The sequence below is a fragment of the Lycium barbarum genome, chromosome 5 (genome assembly GCF_019175385.1).
Source record: "Lycium barbarum isolate Lr01 chromosome 5, ASM1917538v2, whole genome shotgun sequence".
Lineage (NCBI taxonomy): Eukaryota > Viridiplantae > Streptophyta > Magnoliopsida > Solanales > Solanaceae > Lycium > Lycium barbarum.
Window position 1 is genome coordinate 115,596,709 of NC_083341.1, and position 12,575 is coordinate 115,609,283.

The 12,575-nt window shown below is 40.1% G+C and overlaps 1 long non-coding RNA gene across 1 annotated transcript; it reads left to right on the top strand.

Annotated features, from left to right (window-relative positions):
* Positions 1-1,093: 1,093 nt before the first annotated feature.
* Positions 1,094-4,389, top strand: LOC132641195 (uncharacterized). Its single transcript, XR_009582752.1, has 2 exons — positions 1,094-1,604; positions 1,962-4,389. It is a non-coding gene; the product is annotated as an uncharacterized LOC132641195 (long non-coding RNA).
* The last annotated feature ends 8,186 nt before the right edge of the window (positions 4,390-12,575 follow it).

Sequence of the window (12,575 nt, forward strand, 5' to 3'; positions counted from 1 at the left end):
AAACTTGACATCATATTCTTAACAACATCAGTGTCACCATAATTCGACACTGGGACAAAATTTTGAGGATCCCTCAAAATTTTCTATCTTCTCGTTTTCTTTTAACTAAGTTAACTCCCGTCCTCTTCAATACGTAGGGGACTCATAGTCAAGCTAGTCAATATTCCACTCTAGGCATTTTCGCTCATGCTGAAACCACTACCGAAACCTCGTGTTGCCATAACTACAACACTGGGAATTTTTTTTGAGAATCACTCAAAAATTTTCAACAACTCAACCTTCCAAATCTCCAACAAAACTATTATCCCCTGTCCATGACAAGAGAACCAGTGTCCTCATAATTCAGACACTGAGGCAAAATTTTGAGGACCTCTCAAAATTCTATCGTCTCCTTATTCGAACTACATTGACCTGATTCTCTTAGGACCCGAGATATGTAGGTTACTCAGGAACCAGAGTTCGGTCGAATTCATAAACTCACCTCTCGATTCCCAAAAGAATTACCCCCTTTGTAGGTGTACTCTTTCCAAACCCAATCTGATGTACTCGTCGAGACAAAATCGGGTTTACGTCAGCGTCTTCGTCCAATGACTCTTTCATCATCCCTGGTCGAAGAGGAACAAGCTGTTGACACCCAATTTTGGCACTCATTTCTCATTTAATTAATTTCACTATGCTTCCCAGTCGTGAAAATTCCCCAGAAATAAGTTTGGAATATTTTCACTAATTATTACACTATTTTTAAGATATTATTTCTCTAAAACTAAGAAAGATTTCTGGCGTTTCTTAAAAATCACCAAAACATTATATATATATATAATTAAAAAAAATTACTAAACATCATGCTTTACAATTAAATCACTCAAAAATAGTGTTGATATTCCTATATCAATATTGGCGTTAGCATTTTTCCTTTGATCCTATTTATTACTATGTTAATAATCGTTTATTCTATTTTAAACTAAATACGCATATTAAATTACTTGTATTATAATTTTCATATGTACACGTTTTTGGGAATTAATTAGGACAAAGAAGCATGTTTGTATTAATTGATTAGAAAATAATTCATCTACCAAACATTGGGCCAATTCCTTTCTACTCCAAATTAAATCCCCTTAACCCAAAACGCCCCAGCCCAATTCTCTTCTACCCTTACCCAAAATCTGAGGCCCAACTGTCCCAACCCAAAACCGAACCGGCCCAGCACCTAAACTAAATTCCCCAAGTCCCTAATCCATTATTCAGCAACTAAACTAACCGAACAACCCCCTAACCAAACGCTCCTCTCATCTCCTTCTCTTCCACCACGCCGCCACCCCCCTTTACCCATCGGACCGACGGCGAAAGCCGATTTCGGCGTCACTGACGCCACCTCCCATCAACCCCTGTCCCTTTCTCCCCTTTTCTTCAAGTGACAGAGCTTCGAACAGCTCGTCCAAGTCTATCAGCCCCCAAATCAAAAAGCATGCAAGGATCTTTGGGTTTCTAGGCAGATCTTCCAACAATCCATGGGGTAAGGGCTCGTTCCAATCCGTTGGAGCCCAAAACCATGGAAAAAACCATTAGATTCGGCTCTTCTCCTCTCAAATCGAACTGAAAAGGTGAGATTTTTCACCCCTTTTTTCTTGATATTGTCCATCAAAAATCTTGTTTTTTCAGAACTTCCCATCAAAAAAAAAAAAAAACGTCACGTTTTCCCCCTCTTTTTTTTGAATTCCGAATTTTTTTAGCCTCTTGGGGAAGCTGATGAAATCCCCTAAGACTTTGGCTATAAATACCAGTGTCCGTGGGCTGTTTTAGGCAGAGGAGAATGACAGAAAAAAAATAACTCTCTTTTGTTTTTTTTCATAAGTTTTTCCCTCGTATAAAATTCCTATTGCTTTAGAAATTGGATTCTGAGAAAATTCCATTTTTTATCTCTATGTTTTTGGTTATCAAAATCTCATTTCAAGTTCTAGGTTGAGCAAGGACTGTTTGGAGCTGATTCGGAGACCCGACGGCGACATTAGCCTTAGTTCGCTGTCATGGAGAAGGTAACCACACTCGTCCTCTCTTCGTCTTTCATTTTATAAGAAGTAAAACGTAGTCGTTCAAGTATTTTTTCGTCGTTTACTTGGTTTGGTTGGCTGGAATGTGTTCTCTCTTAGTTTGTTGTAAATTAGTGCGAGGCGATTAATTTCGTCGAATATGTGTTTAACTCCCGTCGCCCCGTCGCTGCCGTCAAAAGATAATAATTGAACCCCATTTTATTCCTATCATTCATTTTCGCATTAGCATATAAGTGTTTATTTTGGTTTGTTTTGAGAAGATTTATTTTAAAATATGTAGCCTAACGTTGGCAGAAAAATGGTGCTGTTTTAAGCTTTAAAGGCTGTTGGCAATCGTTTAAAGTACTGCAGTACTGTTGGTTTAACCGTTAATATGATTGGTGCTTTGCTTCTCTCATTATGATTAGTTTAGGTTAGTACCAATGTAAGAACTGATTCCCAAGTCATTTGGGGAATGAATTAGCATGAATGTTGTTTGGTAGCTGTTAACATACATTTGGTTTCAATTAATCATCATGGTTGGTTTAAATAAGAGTTCAATGAAGTACTAGCTCGAGATTGTGACATAAGCATGAGACTAGGATGTTTAACCCGTGTGTGTCCTTAAAAGCTTCTTGTTAAACCTGAGATGAATGCTGCCTTGAGCCTGGATTATAGTTTGTTTGTGCGTCTGTTTTAAGTGTAGGTTAATTCAAGTCTTGAGAGGTCTCTTTTGTTTAACTGAGGCAGGAATCTTTAAGTGTAAAAATATCCCATGATCATAGGTATTAAAGGTATTCAAACATTGTTTTGGTGTAAACTCATTTAGCTTGCTAGACTGTCTATGTGTGGTTATGAAAGTAAGATGTAATTGAGCCCCTTTTCCTTTCTTTCTGAAGTACAAATAGCTTAAAGTTTGGATCTGTGGAAGCCTTGTATCGGTTTGTTTTGTTGTGACCAAACTACTATTATTTGTTCAAAAGTGTTGGGAATTCACCTCTGTTTTGGTTACATGATATGCCTATACACTAGAAGTTGATAAATGGTTTAAAACAATACTGCTTGGTTGCTAAATGGGATTCTGTGATAAAATATTAAGTTTGTGGCCACAATAAATAAGAATCTGCAAGCTTCTTTCCCCTTTCAAACATCCACTTTTGGTTCTGTTTTCAAAATAAATGTAAAGGCTTAGAAGTAAACCTCTTAGAGTTGGAAACTACTTAGTCCAACCGAGTTTGAATATTAACCTTTGTTTAGGACTTCAGATGTTCTAAAGAAAACGAATAGTTATTAATTTGTGTTCATTTCCCATAAAAAGATCAGTCAATCATCTTATTTAGAACCCCTTATACAAGGCAGAGATCAGATTATTTTTGTACACTGTGGCAGCCTTATACCTGATGTTATGTGTTTTACAAATACAACGTGGAAGCCGTGAACATCTTAGTGAACCATCCTCTGATGAGGACAGGAATCATTTTCTTGCTCGACTCGCTAGAAATATCTACCCTCAATGTCGACCCGGCCTTGGCCAACGCTTGGAGGAGATGTTTATTATGTCAGCTTATTGTTATGTCCAGCTTACAAGCAAAGGAATATTTTCTCGTTTCAGTACACCTGGTCATTCCGCGGTTAGATTAACTTGGCGTCAGTTTTGCCATAATCAATTCGAATTAAACTTTCCATTTGATCCCCGTTCTAATTTGTTTACTATATTCCTTGGAGCTATAAGAAATTGTGAATACTGGGATGCTTCAGGTAATTTGAACCTTGCTAAATTCCTGAAATTAACTATGTGGAATTATTGCACTGCACCCATGAAACTTCATATCAGAGAAAAAAAAAACAGTGAGCTCAAATATGCTCTCTTGCAAGTTTCCGCTGATGTTTTCTTGGCAGTTCCCTTGAACATGCTTCCTAGACTTGCCGGAGGTCTTGGTAGTCGTATGAACAGCTTGGTGCCACTAAAACATTTGTGGGATTTTCTATAGCAGTTTTGTTTGTACGACCCTTCTGATGTTTTGCACTATGTTCATAGATCAAGTGTACAACCACCAGGAGAGCAATATATATTGTCTCTTATGAGTATGTGCCACAAACCTACTGTTTTAGGAGGAAGCTACAAAGGTGTTGAGTTTTGTTTGAGTTTATAGCAAACATATAAACTTTACTGTTTGGGACTTAGTGAGTTTCATTTTAGTTCAAATTCTTCTCTATTTATCTTGCTTGAACGGTGTATTCATGTGATTTTTTTAGAATCTCAGTGCAAGTTTGTTTGGGGCAATTCAGAGATCATACTTGCAGGCGTCTTTGTTCCTTGTCATGCTAGTTCAATAAATTTGAGTACTTAATTTTGGCATTCAGTTTTGTCACCATTGCAATACTATTTATATTGAGTTTGCTGCACACTTATTCTCTTTCCAGTGAAGTGTAGTTTCTTTTCCACAATTCTTTAAATAGGTGATTATAAATAATTAAATAATCCCCCTCTAGTGTTAATTAAGCTATGTTTAAAGACTGTCTTCGGATAGGCCTGAGGGATGCTTAACACCTTTCCCTCGGAGGAAATAAAACCCTTACCTAGAATCTCACATGTTTGAAAGACTAAAAAATGGAGTTTACTTTTTTATAAATGGTTTCCTAATATTTCCTAAACTTAGGTGGCGACTTTGAAAATTTACAAAAAAACCAGAGGAAACATAGTCATAAGTTGTGAACTAGTTTTAATCCGTTGAAAATAGGGCATGCCAACATGAAATAAGCATGGAAACTAACCTTTTCATCCCATAGAAACAAGCTTTGGAGCAGCTACCAACTTTGTGCAAAACCCTAGCTACAATGCCCAAGCTTTCTTGTAGTCTACAAACCCTAAGAGACCTTCCAATGTATAAACACTTTAATTCTTGCCTCTTGACCTTTGTTTTATCTTGGATTGGGGTGGAATATGTTTAGAGAAGGTTTTTGAGCTCTCAATACTTGTAGAAGATGAAAAATGAAATAAAAGAACCAAGGGCAACTATTTATACAACAACTAAAAGTCTTCCCGACGGATACTATACGGACACTTATACGGTCCGTATAGCATTGTACGGTCCGTATAAGTGGCCGTGGTTCACCACCATGAAAAACATCTCCGTTCTGGGGGTTATACGGACCCCTTATATGGACCGTATAAAGTTATACGGACCGTATAAGTGGTCGTATAACTCCACTTCCCTGAAATGGTTTCTATCGTTTCGTTCAATCTCCAATCCTTATGGAACTTTCTTGACACTTGTTTAACACTTCATTACCAATCTAAGGCGAGTTACAACTCTTCTTTAAGACATCATTAAGTCAACATTAGCTCGGTACTTTACGGAACTTTTCCAAAACACCACATATACTTTGCCCTTCTTAAGGAACTTTCTCCTCTTACTTCCAACATCTTTGAAATCTTAACTAGGATCGTTAAATAACCTTTCTTACTTATAGAAACATCATATTCATCTCACCCCGCATTATTCTATCTATCATATGACGACATGAAATTCTTCTGAGGTGTAATATTCTTCCCCCCTTAAGAACATTCATCCTCGAATATTTGGTTCTCGGGGATTCTATAAAAATTTCTCCAGAGTTCCCCCTATAATAAGGCACTACCATCCTGCACAACAACCCAAAATACATCGCCTCACATGGCTACAACAACAATGACAAATACCATGGCCACGCACGACCAAGAAAACACCAAGAAAAGCATTACATACCTGAGGATAATGGCGTCTCTGCCTGAGTCTCCGCTGAGGGTGAAAATAAATGTGGGTACTGGAATTTCATGTCTGCTTCGGCTTCCCAAGTCATTTCCTCTCTATTATCATTCTTCCATAAAGCTTTAACTGAAGCTATTTCTTTGGTTTTGAGCTTTCGTACTTGCCTATCTAAAATGGCAATGGGGACTTCTTCATAAGACAATTGCTTTGTAACTTGAAAATCATCTATTGGTACTATTCTACAAGGATCTCCAATGCACTTACGAAACATTGATACATGGACAACTGGGTGAACTAACTCTAATTCAGGAGGTAGATCTAATTCGTAAGCCACTTTGCCTACTTTGCGCACAATCTCATAAGGCCCAATGTATCGGGGACTAAGCTTTCCCTTTTTGCCAAATCTCATTACGCCCTTCATCGACGACACCTTTAAGAATACCCAATCTTTCACTTGGAACTCTTAGTCTCTTCGTCGATTATCCGCATAGGACTTTTGACGACTCTGAGCTGTTAATAATCGATCCTGTATGAGCTTAACTTTCTCTATGGCTTGCTGGACCAAGTCTGGCCCTATCAATTTAGTTTCTCCTACCTCGAACCACCCAATTGGGAATCTGCACTTTCGCCCATATAAAGCCTCATATGGTGCCATTTGGATGCTAAAGTGATAACTATTATTATAAGAAAATTCAATAAGTGGTAAATGATCCTCCCAACTACCTCCAAAATCCAATGCACACGCTCGTAGCATATCCTCAAGAATCTGAGTGGTACGTTCAACTCGCCCATCCGTTTGTGGGTGAAATGCCGCGCTTAGGTTCACCTGAGTCCCCAAACCTTCTTGGAAAGATTTCCAAACATTTGTTGTAAATGGAGTCCCTCTATCATAGATAATAGATACTGTAACACCGTGAAGCCGCACTATCTCTTTAACATAAAGCTTTGCAAAATCTTCCGCTACATATGTAGTCCTAACCGGTAAGAAATGAGCTGACTTCGTAAGTCTATCCACAATCACCCATATATAATCATACTTACATCGGGAACGGGGTAAGCCTGTAATGAAGTCCATGTTAATTACTTCCCATTTCCAAGTTGGAATTTCTATAGCTTGCAATAATCCCCCCGACTTTTGGTGCTCGATTTTCACTTGCTGACAGTTGGGACATTGAGCTACAAATTCCGCTATATCTTTCTTCATCCCATTCCGCCAATATATATTTTTAAGATCATGATACATTTTCGTTGCTCCCGAGTGGATAGAATAACGGGAACAATGGGCTTCTTCTAATATTTAGCAGCGTAGCCCTGTAACATTGGGAACACACAACCTGCCTTGACATCGGAGAACTCCATCTCCAGAAATCTCAAATGACTTCTTCTTCTTCTGAGGGAGTGTATTTTTGTAATGAATTAGCATGGGATCTTCATATTGTCGCTCTTTCACTTCGACCACTAGTGATGAATCCGCTAGATTCTGAAGGGTAGATCCCATACTACCTGAGTCCACTACTCGAACTCCTAGGCTAGCTAACTGCTGGAGCTCACGAGCCATTTCCCTCTTCTCTGGCTGCACATCGCATAAACTTCCCATGGATCTACTGCTAAGAGCATCAGCCACAACATTTGCTTTTCTTGGATGATACAGGATGTCAACATCATAGTCTTTCAATAATTCAAACTACCACCGCTGTCGCAAATTCAATTTGTTTTGCTTGAAAGATATATTGGAGGCTCTTATGATCTGTATAAATATCCACATGGACACCCTACAAATAATGTCTCCACATCTTTAATGCATGAATCACTGCAGCCAATTCAAGATCATGGGTTGGATAATTCTTCTCATGTTTCCGTAACTGTCTTCAAGCATACGCAATCACCTTACCATGTTGCATCAGCACACAGCCTAGCCCAACGCCTGAAGCATCACAATAAACAACATAACCTTCCAATCCCTCTAGAAGTGTCAGGACTGGGGCAGAAGTTAATCTATCCTTTAGCTCTTGGAAACCACGCTCACAAGCATCTGTCCATTGAAATTTGGCTGATTTCTGGGTTAACTTCGTGAGTGGTGTAGAAATAGAAGAAAATCCTTCTACGAATCTCCTGTAGTAACCTGCTAAGCCCAGAAAACTACGAACCTCCATAGGACTTGTGGGCCTTGGCCAAGTCTTCACGGCCTCGATCTTCTGGGTATCTACCCGAGCACCATCGACTGAAATAATATGCCCCAGAAAGTTCACTGAGTTCAACCAAAACTTACACTTAGAAAATTTGGCAAATAACTCTCGAGTTTGAAAAACTCTAAGAACGGTACGCAAGTGATCCGCATGTTTTGCCTCGGACCTAGAATACACCAAGATATCGTGGATGAACACAATCACGAATAAATCTAGGAAGGACCTAAACACATTGTTCATTAAATTCATAAATACTGCCGGTGCATTAGTTAGCCCAAACGACATTACCCAGAATTCAAAATGGCCATATCTTTTTCTGAAGGCCGTCTTAGGGATATCTTTCTCCCTAACTATCACCTGATGATACCCGGATCTCAAATCTATCTTTGAAAACCATTTGGCGCTTTGCAATTGAACGAGTAAATCATCAATCCTTGGAAGAGGATATTTATTCTTGGTCGTCACTTTATTAAGTTTCCAATAGTCAATACACATTCGCAAGGAGCCATCTTTCTTTCGCACAAACAACACGAGTGCTCCCCACGAGGATGAACTAGGCCTAATAAAGCCTTTCTCGAGCAAGTCCTTCAATTGCTCCTTCAACTCTTTCAACTCTGCGGGAGCCATTCTATAAGGAGGAATAGATATGGGCTTTGTATCTGGTAGCACATCGATAGCAAAATCAATCTCCCGCTCTGGAGGGAGGCCTGGAAGCTCTTCCGGGAACACATCCGGAAACTCATTCACTACGGGGACATACTGAAGAGCTTACGGTTCAACTTCTACATCTTGAACTCGAACTAGATGGTAAATACAACCTTTTATGATCATTTTTCTTGCCTTAAGATAGGAAATAAACCTACCTTTTGGTGACGCAGTATTCCCTTTCCATTCTAAAACTGGTTCTCCCGAAAATTAGAAGCGAACAATTTTCATTCTACAATCAACATTGGCATAGCAAGAAACCAGCCAATCCATGCCCATGATAACATCAAAATCCACCATTTTTAACTCATGCAAATCAACCATAGTACGATGGTCACAAATCACAACTAAACAACTATTATATACTCGACTAGCTATTACCGGCTCACCAACGGGTGTAGACACCTCAAAAGGTTTGATCGTCTCCGATTTAACCCCAAACCGACCTGCAATATATGGAGTAACATATGACAATGTGGATCCCGGATCAATCAAAGCATATACATCATGAGAGAATACCGATAATATACCTGTGACAATATCAGGAGAAGACTCAAGATCTTGGCGTCCAGCCAAAGCATAAATACGATGCTGAGGACCGCTAGAACTGGGGGTTCTCCTCCTACCTCTACCATGGTTGACTGGTGCATGTGAACCTGGACCATAGGACATATGGATGATGAAGATCCAGCTATCGATCCTGAAGGCTGGGTCCTACCCCTACCACCAACCGAGGGGCAATCGCGCATAATATGGCTTGGCCGACCACATGCATAACAAGCCTCTGAACCTAGTTGACACTGGCCCCAATGTAACTTCTCGCACTGGGAACATCGCGGCACAGGTGGCCTCGCCTGACCCGAATCACCTTTGAACTGGGAACCTGAAGCCCTGAAACTTTGACTCGGCCCGGAATACGTAGATCTATCAAATCTCTGGCCTGTAAACCGTGGAGGCGCACTAGTCATAGCATGGCCTGAATGTCTAGAAAACTGCTGTCTCAGCTCGCCTCAAAACTCACTCATCGGACTCGAAGATCTATCCCTCTTGTTATACCCTCTATCATACTCACGCTCACTTCTTTGCTGTTGTTGGCTTTCTTCCAAATTCTGGGCGTGGGCTTGAATGTGTCAAATATCCATATTGTCTTGAAGGGGCGCAGTCAAGCACCTATCCATCAAATGTGGCCCTAGGCCTCTAACAAATCAGTGCACTCGGTCACCCATATCCGCTACCATGGCCAAAGCATACCTAGCCAAGGAATTGAAGCGGAGACTATACTCTAAAGCACTCATACTCCCTTGCCTAGGATTCAGGAATTTATCGGCTCTAGCCTGTCGAACCTCTGGAGGTAAGTAATGTCGGAGGAAGGCATTCATAAATTCTTGCCATACCGGGGGAGGTGCATTGGCTCCCCGTGAAGCCATCCAAACCGTATGCCAATGAACCACGACATCCCTCAACCTATAGTATGCTAACTCCACTGATTCAATGTCTAAAGCATGCATTAACTGAAGTGTCCTCAACATTCCATCAATAAAATTCTGAGGGTCCTCATCCGACTTTGACCCGAAAAATTTCGGAGGTTTCAAGCTAATAAAATCACGGGCCCTTGCACTAACAGCACTATCACCTTGCCCCGTACCTTGCCGTTGTGTCTGGGCGGCAACCAACTGAGTAAGTAAATGAATGGGCTCTTTTACATCTTGGCCCGAAGCATCCGGTGGAGGAGTTGGAGGTGCTGGAGCTGGGGCTGAGGCTCCCTCATGCTCCTCAGAAATAAGTACTGAATGAGAGGACTGAGATTGAGCCGCATTCTGGGACTCGCCCTCCTCGATATCCATTGGTGGTTCTCTTTCAGCCCGCTTTTCTGCCACTGTCTTGCCTTTTTGGGCTGTTGTAGCCTTTCTCTTTACAGGCATTTCTAAAATACATAACACACGGTTAAGGAAAGAGAAGTCCTTATATCATAGCTCTATTGCACGATCTTATGAAGAAAGAAGGTCATTCATTCCTAAAATGCCCGCTGCCTCCTGTTTATAAGCATGGCGCGCAACACACCCATAAACAAGACTCTATTGGACACGGCTCATAGACACACCCTAGGACAAAACTGCTCTGATACCACTTTTGTCACGACCCGACCCGGGGGCCATGATGGGCACCCGGTGCTAATCCACCCGAGTACCTCTTATCGTACATTCGTTTTCACATCTAGGTGGACCACATATCTTACTCATGAATGCTATACATCAATAATTCTAAACTCATTGGGCAACAACACATTTATACCATCATTAACAACTATGCCCACATCATTATACATAAGCCGACGAGGCCACCAAAAAAATATACAAAATACTAGCCGACAAGGCTTCAAGACATCTAACCATATACAACTGTCTACGAGCCTCTAAGAAGAGTAAGTAACATCATATAGGCGGGACAGGCCCTGCCGTGCCCATGTATGTACACAAAGGAATAATACCAAAAGTTGTAGCTCCAGATGAAATGGAGCTGCTCTAAGTAGTCCTTGAATAAGAAAGCTATGGATTGAGCCTATCTCCCTGGCCACCTGCGGGCATGACGCAGCGTCCACAAACAAAAGGACGTCAGTTCGAATATTGTATTGAGTATGTAAAGCATAGTCAACATCATAATAAGAACATAAGGGACAGCATAAGAAATAGCATAAGATGGGAGAATCGGGAGATAGTAAAGCCATCATCATCATTACTTACTTACTTACTTACTTGTCTTTCATAGGGACCTTCCATTTCTAAAGCGTGCTCGTACATATATACATATACATTCGTGTTTGTATTCATATTCGTATCCATACCATACCCGACCATGAAAGTTCGGTGTTTCGCATACCCGGCCATGACAAGGCTCGGTGATCATACATACCTGGCCCTACCAAGGCTCAGTGGTATCCGTACCCAACTGCAGTGGTGTGCGCGCAATAGATATTATACCCGGTCATATAAGCTCGGTGTTACATAATAATCATATATGCTTAGACACGTATACTTAAGAATCCATAAGCGTCATCAATATCATCACCATTATCGCTTTTGTTACGTCTATCCTTGGAGGAACAATCATCATATAAGGAAAGTAATAGGATCGTAAAAGTATCGAGAATCATGAGCTTTAATAGCTTTAGAGATAGAATTATTTGAAGGACATTATAGAACTCATAAAAGGATATACATAGCCAAGGAACCATGCCTTATCGAAAGAAGGGTTAGCCTTACATACCTCTTTGTCTTCTCAACTATCTAAAGTTCACCGTTAAAGCTAGAATAATCTACATTTAGAAGGATCCATACCATTGTTAAGCCTTAATGACACTCTTAAATTCAAACTAGAACAGTTCATAGTCTAATTAAAATTGGGCAGCATTTCCCCTATTTCGTCAACTTCCACCATATCACAAAACAACTCCCAACAATCACAATAACATCCATAATACACTCATAATACCCAATTCAAGTAATCACATTACACTAAGCCTTCAATATTCACCCCTATGTTCAACTCATACTAGCAACTTCATACCCATTTTAGCACATTTTCATATAATGCTTCTTCATCACCATTATTACTTTCCAAAACATAGTTATATCCATATCATACTAAGAATCATGACTACACATAGATTACTACTCATAAACACTATAAAAGCTACATTTAGACTTCATTTTCTACTTTTTTCTTCTACCCAAGTTTTACTACAACCAAACATTCTCAAAAACATGAAATAAGAATGGAAACTAGCCTTTTCATCCCATAGAAACAAGCTTTGGAGCAGCTACCAACTTTGTGTAAAACCCTAGCTACAATGCCCAAGTTTTCTTGTAGTCTACAAACCCTAAGAGACCTTCCAATGTATAAAC